The following is a 26,674-nucleotide window of genomic DNA, read 5'->3' on the forward strand; positions in this document are numbered from 1 at the left end:
TGTAGCTGTTGCTTAACAAACACAGAAATCTACATTGTATGCCAGGTTCATGCCCCAAACCTGGACAGTCTTCCCATACAACCAATTCAAAAAAAACCCATCTGTGCACATCACAGTTCACAGTACGTTTCCTCCCCTAATATGTTGTAGTCATGCGATCAGCCAGGGTGCCAATTACAATACCTATCCTTTGCAGGAGAGGTTAAAGATTCTTCATTGAAAAGAGTGAAGTCCAACTTGTCTTCCTGGCTCAAGTTTGCAAATATTCTCATCAGTTTGGACTACTACAAGCCCCAGGACTAGGCTATAGAAAAGACTCCTTCCAATACACAATATCCAGGTATTGAATCCGATTCCCACTGTGAAGTAGATCCAACAGATATCCAACAGTTTTTTGGGGCCACACCTCAGACGTTAACTTGTTAGCACTGTGAACTTGCTCTGCACCCAGAAGAAGAGATAAAAATCCAATCAAAAGTCTAGATAGAAGATATGAGATGTCATCAGAGACCCAGTAGCCAGATGTAGCTGCTGATTTTAAAGACAGAATCTACACTGACTACTGAGCGATTGATGGGCAACTACAGGTTCCAGGTTCACAGATTCGCAGCATTAATCCGACACGACCTGCAGAAACAATTAGAAAAAAAGAAATTAGCATGTGAAGCAGTTCTGTATATAAGCCTTCTTAAGGAAACATTCTTCTATAGTTGGTATTACAGAGATTTCTTGTAAACAGAAAAGTGTGCTGGAAGAACAGAGTTGCCTTAGGTATGCAGTCATTAGCTTTTATAATTAGGAAGCACTCTGTGTTCCTGTATATTTGTTCTAAAATAACTTGTTTCATCCCCATGTATTAGTAAAAACCTGTTCCCAAAAGCAAATAACAGAAAACGCTCACAAATGTGAAGCAGAATAGCAGAATCAAAGTCACCTTAAGTTTCTCTTTAATCCTCAAACAACACTGTACAAGAAGCCGTGAATTATTAAAAAATAGGCTGGTTCTTATGCTGTCAGAAAGGGCATTCAAGTAAATAAAAATAAACTTAAAACACAGAGGTCATCCCAAAAATGGGGAATGTATCCCATGATGCAGTAAAAAAAACCCAAGTACAACTCCTACATAATTTAGCAGAGGAGGGGAGCTGTTTAGATTTAACTCCTATTAGAAATCAGTTCAGTGTTTTGAGTCTTCACATAAAACTCCCATTCATGGCAATTCTAAATCCCTTCATCTCCAGTGTCAATTGAGCGAATCCCAGTTCCTCACTACCAGCTCAGGAACTGCTATGGTGTAGTGAAGCACATCTGAAAAAAATCCCATTGGATACATGCTTAGCTTGGCCCTCCAAAGGTGACCAAAATATACTCTAGGTAACTCCTTGAAGCCTTTGAGCAAGCATTAACATTCTACATTGCAATAAATACATCAGTATCAGTAAAGGCAAAATATGGCCATAAGCTAGAACTGCTCTCTAAGCACTTCCAAGTATTTGTTTAAATAACATAAAGCCTTTATTTGCAAACTGGCAAGACTTCCAACTTTAGCGATAGAGTATTTTAACACTGGCACTGGCCTGACAAGTGTTTTTTTAAACACAGAACTGCAGCTGACTAAGAGCATTTTTATATATTGTTTTAACATTTAATTTTTTAGAGCAGTTTTACTACTAATGTTAAACTAGATTATAGCAATATTATCAGTGATTAAAGACTGGTCTATTGGAAAGGAAATAACCGGAACTGCTTGCTATCAAATACTCTGGAAAAGAATGGTTGCTGTTACACCCCCATTGTAACAGAAACGCAAGAAGTGCATGCATGCCTTGCTGAACTTCTCCACAATAAAGTTTCACAAACAGCATTTATTAAGCATGAATCAACATTATTTAATCCCTATACAGTACCTATGCTAACCTCTGGAGCTTGCACAACCGGCAGAAGTTTGCCAGGAACAAGTACATAATGCTGAAGCCCAAGAGCAGCAGCACAGAAGCTGGGAAACAAATACTGGTATTTCTCTGCTGCAGAACTCGCCTCAGTCAATTTGGACAATTCATTTACTGCAGCCTGTCTACTTCTCTCTCCTTTAGTCAGCAAAACTTTTACACTTCCCCGGCTTCAATCCTCCTAAAGACAACCAACATAACACCCTACTGTATTGCTACCATGCTCCAGCCTAAGACTAGCCATCCCCAACCCTCAGAGCAAGCAACACTCCCAGCTTCCCTCTCAGTCAGAGCCTAGGAGCATGCAAGAAGCGAGGGTCATCCTATCCATAAAATGACAACAGTCTGTGGGACAACTCTCCAAAGGGAGAGTTCAGGATTCCCTGCAGAGAGTCATCCAAAAGAGCATTGTAGAGTTGTCCTAGACCCCCATCCTACCTATCCCACACAGAGACAAAGCTCTTCCACTGCAAGCACTTCAGACTTGTGGCCACGCAGGAAAGCTAGAGGATATATCTCCCCTCTAATCCTCAGTCAAGCAGGCTCCAGAATAAGCTGCAGGAAACACAGTCACTGCATCTTCAACTGCTTGGTGTTATTTTTAAATTAGAAAAAAAATTCAATACAAACACTTTTAATTGATTACACTATCAACCATTCAGTCACTTCTGAATTTAGTCAGGCCCCTGGCAACTGTAACAGATGTGAAGGGAGGAGAGGAGCAGAGCCTTGAATACCGACACTACCCTCCCCCTCAGGCAGGCCATACTGAGGGGCAGCTGGCAAGTGGCATTTCTTAACTACCATGGACCACTGAAGCAGCAGGCGTGGATGTGCACCAAAGGCCAACCCCCAAGGACAAAGGGTTCACCATTTCAAGTTCAGGGCTCTTGCAGGAAAGGAAATGAAAATCGTTTGTGAACACCTCAGAGACGCAAGAGCTCTTTGCATGTACATAACACGAAGTCTCAAGTTGTACCATAAAAGTCTTGGCCGGATCCAGTCAAGCAGTGCGTAGGTTTGACAACTGGGCAGACAGGAGTTTTGCTGCTTCATGAAAGCAAGAAATAAGTTAGAGAATAACCTATTGCCTGTCATCTATAAGACAGGTAAAGCTTTTGACACTGATAAACTGTACTAAGAGGAACACTTATTGCCAAAAATGCATAAGGGACCCTGAGCCCATCACTAGGATCAAGTAAAAATCAGAAAGAAAACCCTACTGCATGAGCATTGCCCATCAAATAAAGGCAGGTGACTAGAATACTTCTGAATCACTTCCTAACAGACTCCCATCTTTGCTTGCTGAATCAAGATACATTTATTGACTGAATGACCTTTAAGTAGACCAATCAAAGCAAGAAAGGTAACTGATACATACACCACCATACTTTTTCCAGTTTGAAGATAGCAAATAACTCAATTTTTAAACTAAAGGCCTAGATGATCAATTGACAGGAAAGAACAAGCAGGTGCTCAACAGCCCGCTTTGCTGTGGGAAGGAGTCACATCATTGGCTAATATGTTACAAGGATAGGGATGGCACTGATAAGCATTAAAATCTGTAACAAAAAGGGAAAAGAACTATTCTGTATAGAGATCAAGGAAGGTGGGGAAGGGAGAAGGGAAATACCAATTACTTGGGTTTGAACAATATTTCTTCCCATGAAGTTACAGAGTTTGGTGAATTTCTTTGTTCTGAAGAGCACTGCCACAGGTGTCAAGTGAAACGAACACAAAGAAATACTGCCATTTTACTAGTTTGCTTAGAATTCACATTGTGATATTTGTAATTGGGACAGGGGGATACCTTCAATAGAGAAGTCACTACCTGGATGCTGGCTACAGTAACTTCCCAAACAGAAAGCAAGCCAGCCTCTCTGCAAGTTCAGAGCTGGCAGTCTCACTGAGATTTAATAAAGTCATCACCGGTGACAGCCAAAGCACTTATATTTCAATGCACTGGCACTGCAATTGAAGAAATATTTCTCCATGCTTAACGCACAACACAATGGAATTTCAGTATTTATCAAGCATGCCAAGAACTTCTAATTACCTAATATGAACTTAGGCAAAGAGCCATTAAGTCTTAAGTTCTGAATTCAGTAAAACAGATCAGTGCATTGTTTCAACCAAGTAGGCATATACTTTATAAAGGAAATGCGTAAACTGCGAGTTCAACTATGCACTGCAATACATACTACTAAATGAAATGGGAAAATTAATGAAAGCAGTGACAGTTTAGTTTTGTTGTTGGTGGTGGGTTTTTTTTTTTTCCTTTCCAGAAAGCCCACAGTAAGGATATAGAAGGTGAAACCAATATTAAATACAGGTGTCTAATTAAAACACATTCTTACCCACAGAAATTCCTCTGCAGTTACATAGTTATGCCAGAGCCAGGATATCTCTGCAGCAAAGCATGTTTTCAGTGATCTCCCACATACCTCAGACCCTGTGACTGTAGTGGTCAAACCCATTCAGACCAGCTGATGGTCACTTGACTCTCTGCACTATTTATACATTGCTCCATTAAGTGAAGCTTCTGACTGGGCTGAATAGACTTATGAGAATCCTGCCCAAGACATTTTTTAAATTGCTTTGCCAGACAGCACTAGTATGAGCAAGCCTAGAGAGGTATAGAGTTGGCACAGCCTTCTGAAACAACTTCCTAAAGGCAAACCCACTTGCATTCTCAGAGGCCAACTAACTAGTTTGTTTTTAAAACCTAATTGGTGATAAATGCAAACACACTTACCTTTAACCAGGATCCATTTTTGAGTTGACTTCACATAGTCTTTGAAGGATTTGATACAAATAGATAAGAAACTGGCTTAGTTGTGAAATCCCATAAAGGATGATGTAAATAACTATTTATTCTAGCACGCAAAAAAACCCTAGAGATCAACTCAGTAAGTTACACAGGTGTGCTGGTTTTGGCTAGGATACAGTTAATTTTCTTCATAGTAGCCAGTATGGGACTGTTTTGGTTTTGTGCTGAGAAAAAAAGCATTGGTAACACAGGAATGTTTTAGTTACTGCTGAGCAGTGCTTACACAGAGTCAAGGCCTTTGCTGCTTCTCACACTGCCCCACCAGTGAGCAGGCTGGGGGTGCACAAGAAGCTGGGAGAAGACACAGCCAGGGCAGCTGACCTCAACTGATCAAAGGGATATTCCATGCCATACAATATCATGCTTAGCATACAAACTAGGAAGAAAGCTGACCAGAGGGCCACTGCTTGGGGACAGGCTGGACATCAGTCAGTTGGTGGTGAGGAATTGGTTTTCATTTGCATCACTTGTCTGTCTTGGGTTTTATTTCTCTCTCTGTTATCTCCCCTTTCATTACAACTTATTACTTTTATTATAATTTTATTTCAATTATTAAAATATTATCTCAACCTACAAGTTCTCACTTTTATTTTTCCTGATTCTCTCCTCCATCCTACCAGGGAAAAGCAAGCAAGTGGCTGTGACTAAGGTTAAACTGCAACAATAGGCATAAATAAAATATGATACGGAGTTAAGCAAACTGTTCACTGAAATTTATGGAATAATGGATAGCCGACAGCTTTGAAGACTGGCACAAAACTTCCATGGAAGAGCATAAACGTGAGTTAAGATTCCTAAGCTAGAGGCTCCTGTGTGCCAAAGTAATGAACTGCCTTTCTATAACACCTGCATCAGGACCACACTAACAATAGCTGCCAACTGAATGCTACCTGCTTGCAAAACAGCATGTTGTTAACTGTCCACTAAATGGTAATGTAAGAAACTGAATTAACTTAACAAATCACAATTTTATGACCAGTAAGGTAATTTTATATAAAGATGGCAAACAGTGTCAGTGAATTTTCTGTTCAGGTCCACAGTTTTAAACACCTCGCCAAGGGATTCCAGCTCAATTCTTTACAGAACACATGGAAGGTAGCTTTCTGCACATTAATGGCATGACAGAAACACCTACAGCTAGGTCTGCTTGCATGGACACAAACACTGTGTTCTTAAGTGTAAGATAGGGTCACAGTGCAGGACATTGCCAAAGCAGAAAAGAGGTAGGAAGACAAAATGAAAAAACCCACACTCTCTCCTCTCTTTAATCCAGGCACAAAGTGTCAGTCAGTCAGCAGCCCCCGTGCCTGTGTGATAGGTTTTGCCAGACTTACTGTGCACAGGTATTCCAGGCGTACATCAGGGTTAGTGCACATATGGAAGAGGCCCACCCAGCCATTTAAGAGATAAACAGCTGGTGCTCATAGCATATCAACGTTGTTGTTGTGGAGATGCTAAGCAAGATTCAACAAGCAAAGAATTATTGCATCAGATCTTTGGCTAGCTTAATTTTCTTTCTCTAAACAACATGCATGCACCTTGCAACAGTACACTCTTAGTATTCTGAATACTAACCATCTGACTAGCTATCCTACTGAAACACAAGTAGAAGCTAAATGGGTTAAGCACAAAATACCCGTTTTTAGTGTATTTTTAGGGCAGATATGGCTCGGCTGAAATTAAGACTAAACACTACTAAATTCCATTGCTGGCTGAATTTACTCAAGTCTCTCTCAATACCCCAGACAGCACGTAATCTTGGATGTGCAGGCCCTGAAAGCCCCAATATGTCTCTACTATGCAACTGAATTCAAGCTACCATGTAGTTCAAGTTTGCACAGTATCCAGTCTGTGTGGAAAACCGGGGCCCTCATCTTTAGAAACAGTAATTTACTCACGCTGCATACCCATGCGCAAAGAATATCAGGGAAAGAAAATACCAGTGTGCAATGGCAATCTATCAAGTAACTGAAAGCATGCTAGGGACAGGAGAAGTTTGATCCAGAAGCTGGATAACAAGCCAAGTGGCAACAATTCCTAAGACAATTCCCAGCACTAGAGTGATCCTTCTGTACAGTCCTCAAGGACCTAGTTTAAAGATAATTACTGTTCCAAGTGCAGTTACTACTTACTTCAGAGGAGAAAAGTGTTCATGTGTTACTTGTGCAGTATAAGGCACTTGATTATTCAATTACAGAGATGATACTACAAAGCCACCTGGCCTTGTATTACACTCTAATATGCAATAGCAGGGTGGTGAATATAAATTTATTTACTGTCCTGTACCATATTGTCTCCTAAATGCCCTCCTGTGAAACAAATTCAGCTGGGGGACATACCCCCTCCCCTCTCCCCCCCCCCACCCCCCCCTTTTAATCAAATGCAATATGGTATTTACTACAGTTATGTGGTGAACTTAGTTTCTGACTGCCTTACTATTTCATAGGGAATTCTGCCCCCTGCAAGTGGACCTGGGTAAGCTAGGTATCCAGCTAGGTAAGAAGATACACTACCTACCTAGAAATGAGTTTTAGACTAATTAGCTGTAAGCCTACAAGACAGGGAATCTGGACTCCAGGCATGGTTTGGGAGTGGTTTTGCCTTATGACTTGGAAGGACTCACTTTCTCCCTGTGAGACATGCAGTAAGATGACAGCCACCTTCCTTTCCTAGTAAAGGCTAGGATCATTCCAACAAAAAGGAGAACAAGTCCACCCAAATGTCACACCTGCTACCTTATACAACAGAAAGTTCTACTCTGGAAACCAAGTCACACAATATTAGGGAAGTCCAAGAGTTACATTAACCACATGAAAATTAAGAGCCTACAGGATGTATGTTTTTGCTGAAGTAAAATACTGTTAAGGTGGACATCTGAAAAAAATTAGTAGGAAACATAAAAGCCCTCAGAAGCATGGAAATCCAAACATAACTCCCAGATTACAGTAGCGACACAGTTAAGATCTTCAGAAAATCTGAAATTAAACCAGAATTTGTACTCTAGATAATAATTTGGAGTATACTTAGAAGACTATGCACCTCAGGACAACAAAAAACAAGAACCACGATTCTTTAAGTGTTAAGAAGTCTTTACAAGAGACATCTGAAAGCCAGGGACACATTTTATCTAGCCTGAAGATTATCCCATGACAACAGCATGCTACTATGCCAGAGAGACCTAAATGTGTATGTTTATCCCACAGCTCACATGACTTTCCTTCCTTAAGGCCATAAATGCTGACTAGAACTACACGCAGCAGAAGAGCACAGGTATAACATACTAAGAAGCTTCCTAAAATAGATGTCTATTCTACAGAACCAGGGCTAATATTTACTACTATTACATCTGCATGAAGTAATACACACCAGCAAGTCACACACAGGTTACAACACCAATTCACATAGCTCTGGATAGGCAATATTCTATATTTAACTTGGGAAAGCAGAAATAGTGATGTGCAAGGGACAAACTGGCATCAAAGCTGATAAATGCTTTTAAAGATATTAAATTTCTTGCTCCGAATTGGTACTTCTAAGCATATTGTGGGAGTCACAGACCTAGCTTCATAAGTTAGCAAGCAGGAGAGTTTTAAAATACAGAGGGTCCATAGGAAAATTAGACTGTGTCTTACTGAAACAACTATTTAATTGAAGATCCCTTGCCCTCTCCCTCCACACACTTGCATTGGAGTGACAAGGTTAGGTAAGCATGGGCAAACAAGTGCATTGCCAGGGAGAAAGATGGCTGCTAGTACTACTTTACCTTCTTCAATAAGACTATTAACATTTGAGTGACATGTGCAAGCGAAAGCCAGACCACCCTCTCATGCTTGACATCATACAGATTATTAAAAAGTAGGCAAAACAAATGGCTGCATCCATCAGTGCAAAAGTTGTCTGTGCATACTGACGACTAACCAGGAAGCTTTCAGAAAAAATCACAATAAAGTAAAAAGGCATAGAAGTCTGGGGTAAGCCTCAGGGATGCAAGAGATGCTGACAATACTACTACTATTGCTGCTGCTAAATTAAAGGCTACTTGTAACATACAAAGATTACTTTGGCTTAGTTCAGCAACCCAGTACTAGAAGAGGGAGACAAATGGTATACTGAAGAAAAACCATAAAGCCACAAACTTAATAGGTCAAAAAGTATATGACCACATTCTACTATGAGGATTTAACTTTTACTTTATCCCTTTCTCAAAAAGGGAAATACGGAACCCAGAAGAGAAGTATGAACTTCTGGAAATATTTTGTGCAAGTGATAACTACCATGAAACAGAACAGAGGAGGCCCCAGATGGAGGAGCATCTTCTCCCACAGTAGATACAATCTCCAGGTTCTTTTACCTGCTCATACTCTTGCCAAGATTATCTTCTAGTTTTTCCATAACATGAAGTGGTTTTAGACCCTCTCCAAGACAGACCAAAATCAGCCAAGTACTACTATTGTGTAAAATGTAACTGAAAAGAACCAAGTAGCAGCTCACTTCGGTACCAATTCACTGGGATGAAAAACCCCCAGAATATTCTGAGATTCAAAAATATATCCATGACAGACAAACAAGAAGTAGTACTGTCCTTCACTCAGGTGAAGAAGGCAAAATTATTCAGGGCAGGCAGAGGCTATGGTGACAAGAATTCACAATACTTAGAAAAGAACAAGGGCTAGTATACCAGTGGTTTTGAAAAAGGACTCTTTAAGGGAAATTCTGAATAGTATGGAATAGTCCTATTTTATCTTGTACAGACTGCTAATAGGTTCAGGTTACTACAAACCAGTAGACTACACCAATCACAAGGTGGTCTCAATTTGTTTGCAAAATAAAGCAGTATCTGCTACAAAAACTTTGAGATTAACACTACTATTACTACAGTGTGGAGTGGTGGACTGTGATTAAACTCATTCTGCAATTTAAGCAGCTCTTCTTGGAGAATTATGAACACTGCATTGCAACAGCAGATCTTAATTGGAGCTTCTTGTGAGAACTCCTGACCTGGTCCAAATACGCACTACTTTAAGGGCGCGTACAGTGACCATGACATACACAGGAAGGATTTCTGTGTATGTAAGGTCTCCAACTGCAAAACTTACGCAGAAGTAATTATTCCTAGCTCCTAATATATACTTAAAACCAACTCAAAACAGACTGCGATTACAGGCTACATTATAGAAACACAGGCTATAACTCATCTATTTCATCCAGGCTGATTTACTGCAATGCATCCACTCATTAGTCATCATTACATCCAGCTGCTTAATAGAACATCTTATCTGAAATGTAAATATAGTCTATTACTATTTCCAAGAATACTATTGCACAGCATGAGCAAGTGCTAGGTATTTCTCTGGAAGTTTTACGAGTTCTGTGGGATTATTTCCTTTCTTATTCCAAGTATTAAGGTATTCAAGTAGTTGCGTTATCTACAGTACATTAGAGTAAACAAGAAAGACTTTCAAATCATTTTGAACCAAGCCTACTCCAACTCAATAATTTTCTATTCAAAAGGGTTTTTTACTAACAAAGATACAGCACGGAAAAGTGATAGCAGAGTTCACTCTAAAAGTAGAGCTTTAAAGACCAAGGAGACATCAAGGATGACCGACCAAACCAAAGCCCTATTGTACATCTAAACACTACAAATATTTCAAAAACACAAAACTGAAAACCAACTTAAGAACAAGTATGAAACAGCAAGCAGAGAATACAGACCAACCATTTCACATGCACATTTGTGTCAGTATTGTGAATGAAGATTGCACTTCAGAAAAAGATGGTTTAACAAGTGAGGTGGTCTCAGCCGCAAGACATACTGACAAGTCAGTACACATTATTTGCTTTAAAAAAAAAACAAAAAAACAGTAGCAATGTCTGCAAGAAGCACAGAAAACAAGTGGTAGGGAGTTCTATATTCATTCACAGTAGTTTATCTAAAAGCAGGGCTACCTGAAAAAGGAAAATTACATTCACTGCAAAAGAAACTGCACAACACTCAGGAATGTGTCAGATCTATTAGTGCAATTAAATTTAATCTTTGAAGCAAAACCTTTAAAACTAGATTTCTATTACAGGTCAAGATGACATTAAGAAAACTTAAACACAGACAAATTAAATTCAGATCTCTCCCTGTATACTCTCATTCCTATTATCAGATGAAGAAGAAAAGGGAAAGACACCTTTGTATTATAATAGCAGTTTAAAATTTTAACAATTATTAAAGGGTATTTTAATAACAGTAGGTAGATTTTTCTCAATAAACTATTCGGTAAAGTCTATATATGCCTGTTATTTTGTAATGCACAGCAGTAACACAGGAACTACTGTCAAATAGCTAGTCTCATTAATCCTTACTCTCTTCTAAAGGTGAGGGGGGGTGCCCAAAATGAACATCCACATGAACACTTCTGATATACAGCAAGGATGACATGCATTCTTGACTTTTCATTCCATGTCTGCTAATGGCATGATCAGCTCCAGACTAGGTCTTACTTCTTACGTCTTCCCTGGCAAGAGACTCAACTACTGCTGTGAATCTGTGAAATAAAGCACAAAATTCCTTTTTCCTGTCAAAAACTGTAAGAAAACCTGAACACATCACTAATAACGCAGAGTCACTGATTTACAACCTTTAGAGTCACAGACAACACAGCTTTTCTACTCTAATTGTTTTCTACCTGTACAGCACAGTTACCACTGTATATAACACACGTCGGCCTCCAGTAAAGAGACCTGGAAGTTATATTTTCCAACACAGGTTCAAAACATTCCACCCCCCACCCCCCCATCAGCTGTGCAGTAATATTTTCTTCTAAATGAAGCGTATGTTGCCACTTGGAGACTTACTTTACCACACCACTGTAGTAGCTTTCTAAAGGCTCTCAGGGGAAACATCTCCCTTTTGTTGGCAGAATGCCTCAAGCAGCATCACCGGTAACGGATGGGGAAATCCAGTGCACTATATGAATACAAACATCAGCACAAGATAACAATTAGATGGCAGGCTTGCACATATCAATAACTAGAGGAAGTGTATTAAAACGGTCATTTTGGAGATAACGCCATTCAGGGCCTAGATTCCAGCCAGTGAGTTTGCATAACATGTACATCACAAGCACTATATGTAAAAAAAATTCACTGCATAAGTCGGGAAGACTATGGCAATGTGGTTTAAAAATAAACCACTGTAAACAGGCAAAGCTTCAGAATAGAAGAAACATTTTCAGTGAACGTAATCCATCTGACATCTCGAAAAGAGCTCCCCTTTTAATAACTGATGCCTTCAAGAGGACTTACTCAGCCAAAGGTATTTATTAAATCCTAGGAAGTGCAGTACAGGTTGTGTTTTTTACCACATCTTGTCATAATACCTGGGAAATGACACTACAGGTTTTAGGTGGATTTAACCATTTTCAGTATTACCTAAGCATGCTAAACAATTAAGTGTGGCCTAAAGTTTGTCAGAAGCTGTTTCTAACTACTTGTCTAGCTGACATACCACCAGTGGAACTGCAAGTCAACCAAACACATATGCATCACTGGAAACTCTCCTGAAAAATAAATGAGTGCTTAATCTCAAGGGCAAGAAGTCTAAACTGTGAGGGAAGACAGACTGGAGCAAACAAGTATTCCTATCCAGTACAGCTTGAGTTCTGTTAGTGGCAGGACAGAGGAGTTCAAAGTTCACTTTCACAGTTGATGTGGGTTTCCTTTAAGATGCCTGGAAAATGACTATGTTGACCACATCCACATTCTGAAATACTTTTTTGAGAACTCCTAACGAAGCTTCAGTCAAAAGAACAGGAACTGACTCATTTGTGCAGCACCCATCCACTGCACAGTCACTCTCAGATGTGTGCCCAAAAAGCACATGGGCAGGGGTAGAGCAGTCAAGACACTCACTGCACTTGAAAGACTTCAGTGAGGGATTCTGCATTGACATGCCAGCCTTCTCACATGCCAGGTGCGCTCACAACACATCTTTACCACAATAGGCTGCCACTCACTGTCAGTGCCAGCTCTCCTATTTCTTTTTCTGAACATGAATTTATGCATCGAGTTGAGGACTGTAAGCAGAGCTCAAAACCATGAGCTCTCTGCATTTTACTATTTGTAACTCAAACTGGCCATGAACAAATATATAAAGACAAATGAGCTAGCATGCTATTACCACCTGTGTGTGTAGAGTGCAAAATAAAAATAAGTGTACCATTTTAAATGGACTTGACTGTACATACCGTGTGTGAATTAACCTCATTCCTAGCTATGTTTTACTGCAAGATAAAATAGTTCTGAAAGTAGAACGATTTGCTGGGTCCTTCAAGTTTCGATATTTCCAATTCACTTGGCAATCTTTAGTGCATGGGAAAACACTATGCAACGAAGGAGGCTCTGTACAGGACATGTATATTACCAAGTATCACCTTGCCGCTGTTAGCTATGTATAGACTTGTAGAAAACAGGCAACCCATTTAAAAGTCAGCTTTCTACAAAATAGGTGTGCCACTAAGCCATTGTTTAAACCCACCGAAACTGCACTGAATCACTTCCCTGAATAGCATCACAATGAAGTGGGTGTGTTGTTTTTAAATCAAGGTGTCTGCTAAGCAAGTTTTTAACAATTTGATTATTTGCACATCCCAAAAGCATAAGATGATTGTCCTGCATTCCATAAAAATTGCACTTAGGAGCACAAGATGCCAAAGAAGCAACTCTACACCAAACAAATTAGGGAAGGTAAGTAAGTGCTGGATTCCAGGAAGATGACACCTTTGGTCTGACTGAAGTACTTCACTGTTTATATCTAACCGGGCTTTTGAATGCAATCCATTAAAAACGTACATTAACCTGACATCCCAGGAATAGCTTTCTCAATGGTTTTGGCTCTCCAGGCTGTCATGAAGATGCAGCTTTATCTACAATGTAGAAGTGTGTCGTGTCCTCCTCCCACCCCCAAAGGAATATTTGACTAAGCTTCCCTGCCCATATCTAGGCACTTTTTAATTGCTGTATACTTATGTGGTATTGAATTGCATACTGCTCCTCCACCACAGAATTACACACTCTTAACCTCAGCCAAGAAGTTAGAAAGTTCCAGTAGGCCAATTTATCAGGTATCAAAAGTACACTGAAAGTACCCAAACCAAACCGGTCATAATCTCTGAAGTTACACTTTACCAAGAGGCATTCTGGCTAGAATACACATCTCTTCAGGCAGAAACTCGTGGGGAAAATACAGCACTTTGCTTGTCAATGCAGTTTTTTTTTAACTCCCTACCAGATCAGATAACCTAGCAGACATGTTCTGTGCCTTAACATCAGAGCAAGACATGCCATATCACAGTTAAGAGGCAATTAAAGGTTTCTTATTCAAATATAATGCCACCTTCAGTAGCCGTTTTCCACTACATTATTCACATATCATTCAGAGAATTTTTGCTGTATAACAGTGCTATAAAAATACATGATTTCCAAGAAAGAGGCATCTAGACAGGTAACAGTCATAAGAGGTTTCTTCTGTAGCTTAAGAAACAAGTGATACATTTCAGTTTTTATTACATAAAGGTATCACCCACAGTAGCCTTGCTGCTATTATCATGTACCTACTAGAAGATACCGCTTTTCACATTCAGAAGTGAACCATTCCTTCCTATCATCCTGCCTAGTGAAAATAGCCAAACAGAACCAGGAAGGGCAATTGCAACTTAGAGCATCATCCTGACATCAGTGTACTTTCCCTGACATTACTTATGGACTTCAAATAGAGTCCCAAAGGTTCATTCTTCCCACAGCCATAAACCAGTTGCAAGAAAGCACTTCAGTTTACTGACTGTGAAAGAAAATTTTTTGCTTTTCCAGCTGCTGTCCTACTTATTTATGATATACCTGTTTGATATGCCTCAATTAACAGTTTCTATGCAATTCCAGAGAGGCAAGTGGTAGCCCAGTTAAAGCAGTGCTACTATTAAGAGCTTCACTCACACTGCACCTGTTTGACCAAGGACAGCATTTTAATGTCCTATACATGAAGACTGAGAGCTTGGGTATCAAATAATTTCAACATCTCAAGACATCCAAGCATTACAGAGCAAAGCTAGATATCTGGTGCTGACAACAGTGGAGAAGACAGGACAACTAATGGCATTCAAGTGAGCAATTCCCTTAAAAGCAAAGGGAGAGAAAAAAAAAAAAAGACAGACAACTTCCACCAAAAGATTGCCTATACTAGCCAGCAGCCCAGCTGCAGAGTGGAAACAAACCAGTCACTCGACCCCCAGTTTCTCACCCCAGACACAGGACACATCCTCTTGTCTACTTGCACTAACAGTGACTCACAAGTGTTAGCGATGCTGCACTGCAGCATAGTTTAGCTGGCACCTACCAACCAAAGCTTAAAAACCTTGAAAGGATGCTCAGAAACCAGAAGAAAAATTCCCATAAGCAAGGATCAAGATACTTCCCTGATAAAGCAGTTTAATACTTTCAGAGACTATACTGCAGTTTTTCATCTCCGAGAGCATCGGCATTTCTAACACGTCTCTCTCCTTGCCCTCTACTCAAGCTCTCCGTATCACAACTGCAAATACTATTATGCAACTTACATGAACACTATGTTTCCTATAGTTTCCGGAAGAAAGAATAAACATTGGATTTCATTCTCATTCCACAGCTGCTTGTGGGGAGGGAGGCCTCCCATCCACCCCTTCCTCCCCTGAGGAATTTCAGTGGAGGGGTAGAGCTCTCCCAGCCACGGCTCCAGCTCAGCTGCAGCAGCCCATGCGGCAGCTTGCGTACTTCAGCTGCCACCCACCAAGCCCCACCAGGAACTCTGCCTGCATGTCATTTCACATAACAAAATACCTGCCCACTTGGGGAGCTGGCATCCTGAAGGCTGGTTTTGCTAACGTTAGAGATAAACTGGAAGTGCTAATTACTGATAATATCAATTTTTTTTCATTTATTAGGGACTACATAGCGTGCAGACTCCATTTTTGAGACTCAGTAGTAACCACAGTGCAAACTGATTATTACTAGCACCATAGGCAAAGCATAAACAGTATCCAGCTGAACTATTACTCTAATTTACTTTGAGAAGTCAGAGCTTTATCAAGCATCTAAAGAAATACCCTCACATTTTTGAACAGACATATTGAACTGATTTAGAAAGAATTATGCACTGACAAGTGATTAGTGGTACTACAAGCGTAGCTATTAATTATGCATATTTGCATGTTACACCCCTCACGAATTCATTAAGAAGCTTAGCTAACTGCATAGCTTTGAAGAGTGAAGTATTTGTTGATGCTGCATGAGGATGTCCCCTCATGCAGAGGCTGTCATGTTACCAGCCAGTGAACTTGGAGACAACTTCAACTTGCATGATTTACCTGAAAGTTTAATCTTTGCATGTGTTAACTAACATAAGGAAACAGTTACGCTTCTAATTTCTTTAGATGCCCCCTGAAATGATCAGGATGGCCAAGTACTCCACCTCATCCTACCCTTGATTTTTTCCACGCCTTTTTTCACCAATTTCCTAGCATACTAACTTCCTCTCTTTGTGCTTGCAGATGGATACTGACAAATCTCCCTTTTTATACAAAGCCAGAAATGTTATCATATGTTCATGAATTCACACATTTGTCTCCCTTTCAAAGCATTTGAATCCCATTCTGTAAAGCACACTTAAGAATGCTGAGCCCTCCTTATCACAATATCATAGCTTTTAACTAAGTCTGAAATTTACAGAAAGATTGTATCCAAACATTATGTAAGTCTGTTGTTATAAAATATTTTCAATAGCATTATTCAGGGTTTTGTTTAACTTGTGTGTGCCACCCCCCCAAATACAAATTAAAAAGACAAAGCAAACCAGGCCCCTCAAAACCACAACTACTCAAAGTATTTTCAGTGAAGATACAGGCAACATTTACTAATAAAAAACATTTCATGCTTATTGCCCAACCACATACTTGTTAAGCAAGGGCAGCAAAAGATTAATAAAATACAAATATTTAATTATTCACAAGTCATCCAGACCTGTAACATTTTCCTGAAGGTGTGAACAGCTGGCTTCAAAATTTAGACCAGATGCTGCTCTTAAAATGAGCACTGACTTAAACACGCAGTTCCACCATAACCAAGACAGCTACAAAATTGTACTGCACTATGCACCTATTTATACTAGATAATTCCAGTCATGAAAAGCGAAAGATGTGGTTCAAGACTGTTATGAAACAGGTCGGTCATCACATAAGAACTACAGAGCATAACTTTTCAGTAGCATACACCAATGGGTTAAGAGGGAACCCAAAATTCTACAGAAAGATACACATGCATTGGCATAGTTATTGCAAAGATGCAGTTTAGAATATCAGAAGGCCAATAAAAATATTTTCAAGCTGTTGACTTTAAGTTTACATTATGTGGAGGATAACTCTGATCCACAGATTCACTGACAGAGCTGCATCACTATCTAGTACTAAAAGCAAGCATGTACTGTTGTAACAAACAAACATTCATGCATTCAGAACTAAGGGGTCTTTTTTCCTCTCTCAAAGACCTTTAGAGATACCAAGAAATTATTAAGATGGATGCATGCACTAGAGTTTGGCACAGCTGGATGTCATACAATAATATTTTAAATTGTATACACACAACGCTACAGTAAACCATGGCTTCTGAGCATGATCAGTAAAATAACAGCAAAAACCTGTAACAGAACTACTCTGGCCTATAAAATTTCTTTTCTTGAGTGAACATTAGAACAGGTCAGCCATGAAGCACCTTAACAGAGAAATAAAGCACATTTTAAGAGTAATTAAGAATCTGAACAGGGGTATGCAAAAAGTAGGCAAGTATTTCCACTTCAGAAAAATACTGCCTGCTCAGTGTTTCTAGACAATAATTCTGTCAGATCATCAGTTTCCCTGGTTCAATACCCCCATCTTATAATACATAGCATGAGCTCTGCCAATATAGTGTACTTTTAAAAAGAACAGCTACAACTTCTTCCCTAAGTGTAGATGCATGTTATCCAGCTGTTGTGTACTATGGTTAAAGATGAAAATTTCACCTTTAAAACAAAATCAGACTCTCTAGAAACACAATAATTTCTGTGAGACTATAAACAGCACTCTCCATGGGCCACACTCAGTCCCACTTCTCCTAAGCTATATTTGCGTAACAAGATGATCTGATACTTTGAGACAGTGGGGGGATAACAGTGCACAAGCCTATCAGCTTGAAAAGGAGATATAAACTGTTGTTCTTGCGCAAACAGTTGCAGTTCAAACTCATCACCAGGAGCAGGCAGGTTAGGCAGTACCTTTATGGTTCAGAAGGCAAGCTCTCCTGCATGGAATTCTCAATATGCCCATGTCAGATACCTTTCAGAACAGGTCAGAAATACAGCCACCAGGATTTTCTTAAAAACAGTTAGCCCAACCCTTTGGGGGCAGGACAATGACCCAGAGAACCTGTTACGTGCCATATAGGTTTTTCTTTATTTTCACACCTTCTATTTGTAAGGCATCACTCTCATCATCAGCTTCAAACCCATGCTGCAACTCCAAGTTTTCTTGAGTCAATTCATTCTTAAACCTTGCTTCATGCATCTGAGCCATAAAAGCAGATTTTCTGTCCTGTGACTGTTGAACTTCTAAGATACTACTATTTGTACCAGTAAATCACTTGATTTAAATCTTTACTGCTCATCAGCCCTTATGAGCAATACAAGATATTCACAGAAATGAGATGATGATGATGTTTTGGCACTATGAACTGAAGCCATTATGACTACATTTATCATGTGTGTAGGAGACAGAACCATTTAGATATACACTCCACCTCAGTATGCCCACCTGGTAACCTAGGTTTAAACTTTTTTTTTGGTGATGAGGATTTTCAGTAATATATTTAAAGCAATATTAACAGCCTGTCACAAGCCTATACACGTGCCACGTCTCTTACACATTTATTTTGAAAGGTGTTTCTTCTTTCTCACAAATGCCAAGAAAACAAGTAACATTATTTCAACTTTTCAGCTCTTGCTGTGATAAGTAACTTGTAAGAACAAATCAAATCACAGATAATAGTCTGATCACCCTCCTGGGAAAACTACTTCAGTCACATTACACTGCATTCCTAACAGGTACAGGAGAACTATCTGCAGTACTAAAGCTACAGATGGGTGAACAAAATGTTTCTGCATTTATATAGAATAGCTTCCACGTAAAAAAATCCAGTTTTCAAACCTCAGCAAAGGAAGAATAAGGGAAGGGGGGAAAATCTTACTGCTTGAAGAATTGCAGTCCAGTGAAGTAAAAACCAAGGGGCAACTCCTTCCCTTTACTACATAATAAATGTAACGTATCTCCAGAGATTAGAAACAATTATCCTTGCCTATTAAAAGCCTTCCCCAACTTAAGGCTATCTAGAGGTGTAACAGCTAACCCTAAAAACAATTCCAGTGGGATGGGGGAGTAATGTTCTAAGAGGCAGTGAACTATAGCTCTACCAAAAGCAAGTCCCCCGCTACCACATTTTATCAGAAAAAAAAATAAAAATCTATTCAGACATTGAAATGACCCACGTAATCTAACTAGTTCAAGATGCTACAAGGTGGGGGGGGGGCACACCATACATCGGATATTTCCATAGATCATGGCAGATATTTGAGTGATTTCTGATCTCCCTCACTTGAAAACCAATTTGGTTGGAAAGTTATCCATATCCAGGAGGTGGGCGTGTGTATATGTGAAAATGGAGAGAAATACGTCATGCACCAGCACATTGTCTAAGAATATCGAAATTAATAAGGAGCCCAGAATTTGCTGCTATGTGACAATTCTGAGTAACACTGATCAGCGCTGTTGTATCACACATGTAAGCATCACCACATGTATGTGCTGCCTTGCTATCCACACAAGCAAAATATTTTAGAGAATCTATCCACTACTGAAAATCTACTAAACAACTGATTAAGCCAAGGACAGAAATGAACCATTCACATAACCCTTTCAGCAACTAAGATACCAGTTGACACAGACTACAACTGTCAGTATTAACAAAAAGCTAGTTTTATGCATTTCTCATCTCTGCCCTTCTCTACATCAGTCAAGCAGCACCACTTCCAATAATTAATAAAAACAGTCATTACAATACATAGCAAGATTTACTTGTGGCAATTCTAACTTCAGATTTTTCCCCACTCCCAGCATTTTGTAACTCTGTCTTCTTTTTAAGACATATAGCTTTGTTAAATATGCTCACAGAAAACAGCCAGCAAAAACACACTAACAGAATGAGCATAAAATGTGGTTTTGCGTGAGATCATATACTACAAAACGTAAGTTTTTTTTTCATGAATAAACTGGAACAGTCAACAGTATGACACAAACCAAAATACAAGTAACAGACATGATCTAAACAGAATTAGACTGGAACATGTTTATTTAATTACCCAAAATTTCAGCTTATGCTTAAATCTGTCAGCCTTCACCTCATACAAGTACTTCAAAACAGGTGAGTGAAACACAGTGGGAGGTGCCTGATCATTTTATTAATAGGCAACAAATCAACTTCAGTCACATTTTTTCATGCTTTGGCTACTTATGCAGAGTAGTATGTGCTTTTTATTTTTGGGAGAGTAGGGGGAAGGGTGAGGGGGGACCTCTGGCAAGAATGCTAACCTTACGAATTCTTCCTCTGGAATTTTAATTGGTAAATCTATAAGTAAAAACCTACCCAGCTGCAGGGAGCTGCTCCCCAGCACTGCCACAATGGCAGAACCTCACAGCCGTTTTCTCAAGCCTAAAACCGGAGCACTTTACTCAGGTGGTGTCTGGCCACAGCTGAGCTAAGGAGACTACTGTGATGGCAAAAGCTGGGTTGGTTACTCTCCTCCCAATTTGCAAAGGCATAGTGCCTCTAGAAGGCATGCTTATCTCAAAACCTATTCTTTTTATTGCTTCTCTTATTAGATATTTCCTACTCGTTTTCACAATAAATTTAGCTACACAACAACCTTGAGTTCTATTTTTAAATACACCATTGTTCAAAGAGCTTCCGAAAATTGTATTAGGAAATAGAGAAAGGCCTTTAAACAATTAAGACAAGCTTCATAACAAATGTAATCTCAACTCTAGCTAATTGCTTTTTTCCCTTTTTGGAAAAATCTCCATACAGGGAGTTGAGACGCACTAAAGCAGGAGATTTAAAAATAAGAAACCAAATATATAATGCATCAGAATCAATCGAGATGAGCATACTCCGGATGACACCTTTTAACCTGTAACCAAACTGCTTTTCTAAATGCATCTTGAAATTAACAACTCAAACAGAAAGTAAAAATATAGCCCACAGTTAGCAGAAGATTTAAAACAGAAGCTACAATTTCCACACGATATAGCCACTCTTTATTGGCAAAAAATCTACAACATATTACAGGCGCTACTGTTTCCCACATGACTTGCGGGCAGTTTTCAACAATTCAATGTACCATATTCAGATACAATTGGAAGAAACGTTTTTATACGCACTCACAATGTAACTTGGTTTCTTTAGAGTTTCTAGAACCATGCTATGATCAGGAACCGAGTAAAACCCAACAGTGAATATCACTATACTTTTACCTCAAACAGAGTGGTGTCTCTGAACTATATGACATTGACTTTTTTTGTCTAATTACTTCAGAGGAAATTAAGTAACAGGCACGTGGGAAGCTCTATCGAGTTTTAACATGCAGAAATCAGGCGATTTTGCCGCGAACGTGCCTAGCTGGTGATTTAAAGTCACTTCGGTCTCCACCACTGAAAAACAATAGCCAAGCAAAGCCCGCACCCAGCCCGCCGCCCCACCTCCCCCTCCCGGCACTCCTCACCACTCACACCTGAGCACCACCGCTCTTACACCTTCCAGGGAAGGAGAAGGCAGCTCACCGCAGCAAGGAAGTGGCAGCCACACGTGCTGCAGTTACCTTTTATCCAGACAGCGTTCCGAGAAACGCCTGAACTTCCCCCTACGAGACGAGGGAGCAGAGCAGGGAGACCCCAAAACTTCTTCCCCCTCCGCAACGAAGGGGACAAATCTGGGAGACTCCAAGATTTTGCCCTCCAAGACAAGTAGGGCAGAGCTGGGAGACCCTGAAACTTTCCCTTCCACAACAAGGGGAGCAGAGCAGAGAGAACTCCAAACTTCTTCCCCCTCCACGACGAGGAAGACAGAGCTAGGAGACCTCAAGACTTTTTCCTCCCCCACGCCGAGGGGAGCAGAGCTGGGAAACCCCAAGACTTTCCCCTCCACAACAAGCGGGTCAGAGCTGGGAGAGCCAAAAATTTCTTCCCCCTCCTCGACGAGGGGGGAAGAGCAGGGAGATCTCAAATCTTTCCCCTTTACTCCGAGGGGGGCAGAGCAGGGAGACCCCCAAAACTTCTTCCCTTCCTCAACAAGGGGGGCAGAACTGTGAGACCCCAAAACTTTTTCTCCCTCCACAAAGCAGGCAGAGCAGAGAGACGCCAAAACCTGCGCCTCCTCAACGACAAGAGGCAGAGCCAAGAAACCCCAAACCTTTCCCCTCCACAACACGGCGGGTAAAGCAGAGGGACCCGAAAACTTCCCCCTCCGCAACAAGGTGGGCAGAACTAGGAATCCCCGAAACTTCTTCCCCCTCCACAACAAGGCAGGCAGAGCAAGGTGACCCCCAAACTTCTTCCCCCTCCTCGACAAGGCGGTCAGAGCAGGGACCCCCTGCGCCCTCCAGGTGGGCTGCACGCAGCCCCGTCCACGCACCCCACCGCCCCCCTTCAATGTGCGAAGCCGCCTCACTCACCCGAGCGGCGCTTCCTGATGACAGGCGGCTCCCGCGCGCCTCGCCGGGGGATAGATAGAGTGATAGATGGATAGAGGGAGGGAGGGGTGGGCGGTCTCGGTCCCCGCCGCTCGGTACAGACCGTATGCGACCCGCGCGGCACAGGGCTGAGCGGCCGCGGCCGCCGCTCGGCGCTCTTATAGCGCCCCGCCAGCGCCGGGCGGCCAATGGGCGGGCGGCGGCCACGTGACGGGGCAGTGCCAATTGCCGCCGAGAATTTTTCTGAATTAGCGGGGTTACACAAAGGACACTCATTGAGGGGGGAAAAGGCAGGAGCGGGAACGCCCAGCCCGGAGCCTGCTGGTGATTTAAAGCAGGAAACTCCCTCGCCTCACGCAGACACGGCCGCATTCAGCACCGGCCAGCATCTCCGCGGGAGGAATGTCTGGCGCACATGGCCCTTAATCCTCGCCCCCGAGGTTGGGTTTACACAGCCAGCTCCCCGCTTCTCTTCCCCCCGCCAAGGCACTGGGCGAAAAGGAGGGGAAAAGCAGAGAGGGGGGGAAAAAAAAAACCCTCACAAACGTCACCTCGCTCTGTTCGTTACATATATATATATATATATATTCAAGCGTAGGGGTGGGAATGGCTTGCACAGCGAAAGGTGGTGAGGACAGACAGCGCTGGAGAACGTCTGCGTGCAGTGGGATCACTGCAAATCCTTAAAAAAGGGGAATTACTGAAAGGCGCTGAACAATTAGCAATCACCAGCTCTCCATGCCAGGAAAGGCAATAAAAACGTGCCCATGCTAACGCTTTCCGTTTTCTTTTTGAGGAATTGTTGTGAGAAGAGATGAATGGTCTATAAAAAGCAGAATCTCACTTATAAGGAATAGTGAAACCCTCACCTGCCCACAAACCCTCAAGGAACACAGGCCAACACATTTAGCAACTGCCTGAGACGCGCCATGCTTCACCTCCATTTTCCTAACCTGAAGAAACACATGTGGCCACCAACACGGGCGCAGCAAACACCATCTGAGGCACAACCGGAACAACGGCGAGGCTGCCTGCCACTGACAAGCCTTGCCAATCCCAATTTATGGGCAGGAAACATATGCCAGGACAAACCAGTTGAGATGACTCAAATCGCCTCTCCCCCACCCTCCTGTTCCACAGAACAACAGTCCTCTTTAGCAACAGGGAGTAGGACCTCTTGGAGGAATGACTCAAGGCAGCTCTCGGGGGTAGGGGGGGAAAAAATACCCAACAGACCAGAAAACACTCAATCTCCACCTCCCCTCCTTTTTGCAGTCTATTAATTAAACACAAAACAACTGTCTTGAGGTAATAAACACAATAAAGACAAAGAAATCTAGTTTTACCGCAAGATAAGTTTACTGAGGTCAAACCTAAGGGAAAACTAATCTAACCACATTTTCAAACTCTTTGGAATATTCCATGGCCAAATGAAACCATAAAATGACAAAAACATCCTATCCTAGAATAGCATGAGGATCAGAAAAAAATGTTACGTTTAATTAAAGGCAGATGACCTAATAAAAATTTCACACTCTCACTGTGTGCATATAAAACTCTACCAGTTTTTCATCTGTTGCATTTTTTTTCCAAGAAAATGATCATACGTTTTAACCTTTAGATGGTATTTTTTCTCTTTGTTTAAAGTGACTTGATTAGAATAAAGATATCAGAATACTTCAAAATTTTAGTCTTTAACCTGTCATGAGGGTTAAGCCAAGAAGTGATTTTAAGTAACAAACTTATTAGCTGACGGAGAGTTACATGTTCAATCTTCTTGAGGGACAGTGAATAAATCTCTCTCAAAATTGCCATGGGTTTTCTATTAACATAAAAAAATGGGAGACGAACTGCCAGCTCTTACTGAAATGTAATGATAGGTAACAGAATTGAAGAAAAGACCTAGGAAAATAGGCGTGGCTGAAGGAATTAGGGTCTGGAAAGCAAACCAGGCAACACTTCTGATGATTTTTTTTAACGTGATTGTATCTCTATCTTGATAAAAAGCTGTAGCTTCTCCTCAGCTCCTGAAATTGGAAGGTTGTTCCAGAAGTCGCTTCCCGAAGTTTGGACCTTTTTTTCAAAATTTCCATCTTAAACTTTTTAGGGGCCAGCTGTTGGCACAAACATCAAATGGTCAGCATTGTCCTCTCTTTGCTAAAACAGTGCTTTTCCTTTTTCTGTGCTGTACTACAAAATGCCCCCATTCTTCCATTCTGCAGCTTGTCAGTAGACAGCAGTCCTATCTGCTTTCAACTCTGATGAGCTACTTAAGCCTAATGATTTTATCACGCTTCATCCTCGAGTTCTTCCCAAAGCATTTATTATGAGGTTCTTCATGAAAATAATTTAGATTAAAACAATCACATTATTTCACTGTTCTTTTTGAATGGAAACCGTGACTCAGATGAGCCAAACACAAAATATTCCACTAAAGTATTCTATGTATAGCATTTGTGTGAATTCGTGAAGCCAGCCAAATAACATAAGTACTCCATAATGGAAAAGCTGATTAACCATTATAAATACCTCAGAAGTACATTTTAAGGTAAATCCTCATAATATCCCTGTGAAATGGTAGACTTTAGTCTCCTTAAGAAAATGAGAAAACAGAGGCCAGGAACACTTAAAATGACTTGACCAACATCACAGAAGTTTCCATCAGGAACTGAGTTGCACATAAGGAACTCTTGGCTCTCCTTCCCACGCCGTACCTCCTGGAGCACACTGTGCATCTCATTCCAACCTAGTGCTCAGATGGATGATCTGCAATCACCTTCCACATGGCTAAAACATAACATCTAAAAATGGCAGCAACTAGTGTCTAATGGGAAGATATGTAATTGCACTGTTGACCTCACTGTTGAGGAAGATTTTTTGGGTAAAGTCAGTATATTTTACGGTGACAACATTTTAGCCTTCATTAGAGAGATCAGGATCAGATGCTGAGACTTTTGCCCTGCTGCAGAAAAGGAATACCCAAAGATGCATCACTAAATTGCTGGCACTGATAGTCTAATTTCAGCAACTTGGCTACACAAGCATGACTGACGTTCAGCTGGATTCTGTCTGTTGTACTTTTTGGGAGAGGCGTACTTCATTTTAATACACAAACTCATTAAGACCAGGAAGGGGGAGAACAAGGAATGTGAGAGGCAATGCACTCTTATCTTCATCCTACTCCACACACTCTCACAGATAAAAGCACCCGCTTATTCTCCAGCGTATTTCTCTAGTGATTGTTTCCTAGGTAGACCCGTTTTTCGTTATTATTCCAGCATACTCATAAATTCTCCTCCCCCCTAGGGAAGTTTCCCTATTTTTCCCTGCTGACTTTCTCACCTTTGCATCTTGGTCCAAATGCAAACTGTGAGTTGCCCAATGTGTTTTTTACATGCTCATCATTGCTATTGGACACAGGGGCCATCCAGTTGATGACAAAGGCAAGAGAGCCTGATCTAACTGAGGAATACCAGGAAGGGAGTGAGCTCCCCAGTAAACTGACACCACTTTTACTGCTAACTACACTGAAGACAAAGGGATTGAGTGCACCCTCAGTAAGTTTGCAGATGGCACCAAGTTGGACAGGAGCGCTGATCCACTTGAGAGAAGGAAGGCACTACACAGGGATCTGGACAGGCTGTATCGATAGGCTGAGGCCAGCTGTATGGGGTTCAACAAGGCTAAGTGCTGGGTCCTACACTTGGGCCACAACAACCCTGTGCAATGCTACACGCTTTGGGACAAATGGCTGGAAAGCTGCCTGGCAGAAAAGGACCTGGGGGTGTTGGTCAACAGTGGCTAAATATGAGCTGGCAGTGTGCCCAGGTGGCCAAGAAGACAAATAGCATTCTGGCTTGTATCAGAAATAGTGTGGCCAGCAGGAGTAGGGAAGTGATCATCCCCCTGCACTCAGTGCTGGCGAGACTGAACCTCAAATACTGTGCTCAGTTTTGGGCCCCTCAATATAAGAAAGACATTGAGCTGCTGGAACGTGTCCAAAAAAAGAGTAAAGAAGCTGTTGAAAGCTCTAGGGAATGATTCTTA

General features: G+C 41.1%; 1 long non-coding RNA gene across 1 annotated transcript in view; it reads right to left on the reverse strand.

Moving 5' to 3' along the window:
* Positions 1 to 493: 493 nt before the first annotated feature.
* LOC128853526 (uncharacterized) overlaps positions 494 to 26,674 on the reverse strand; it is an 80,346-nt gene continuing 54,165 nt past the window's right edge. Inside the window, exons 6-7 of the long non-coding RNA XR_008452125.1 lie at positions 11,626 to 11,737; positions 494 to 627 (exon numbers count right to left, since the gene is read on the reverse strand). This is a non-coding gene — a long non-coding RNA (uncharacterized LOC128853526). The remainder of the gene's footprint in view (positions 628 to 11,625; positions 11,738 to 26,674) is intronic.

This window comes from Cuculus canorus, chromosome 1 (assembly GCF_017976375.1).
Source record: "Cuculus canorus isolate bCucCan1 chromosome 1, bCucCan1.pri, whole genome shotgun sequence".
Taxonomy (NCBI): domain Eukaryota; kingdom Metazoa; phylum Chordata; class Aves; order Cuculiformes; family Cuculidae; genus Cuculus; species Cuculus canorus.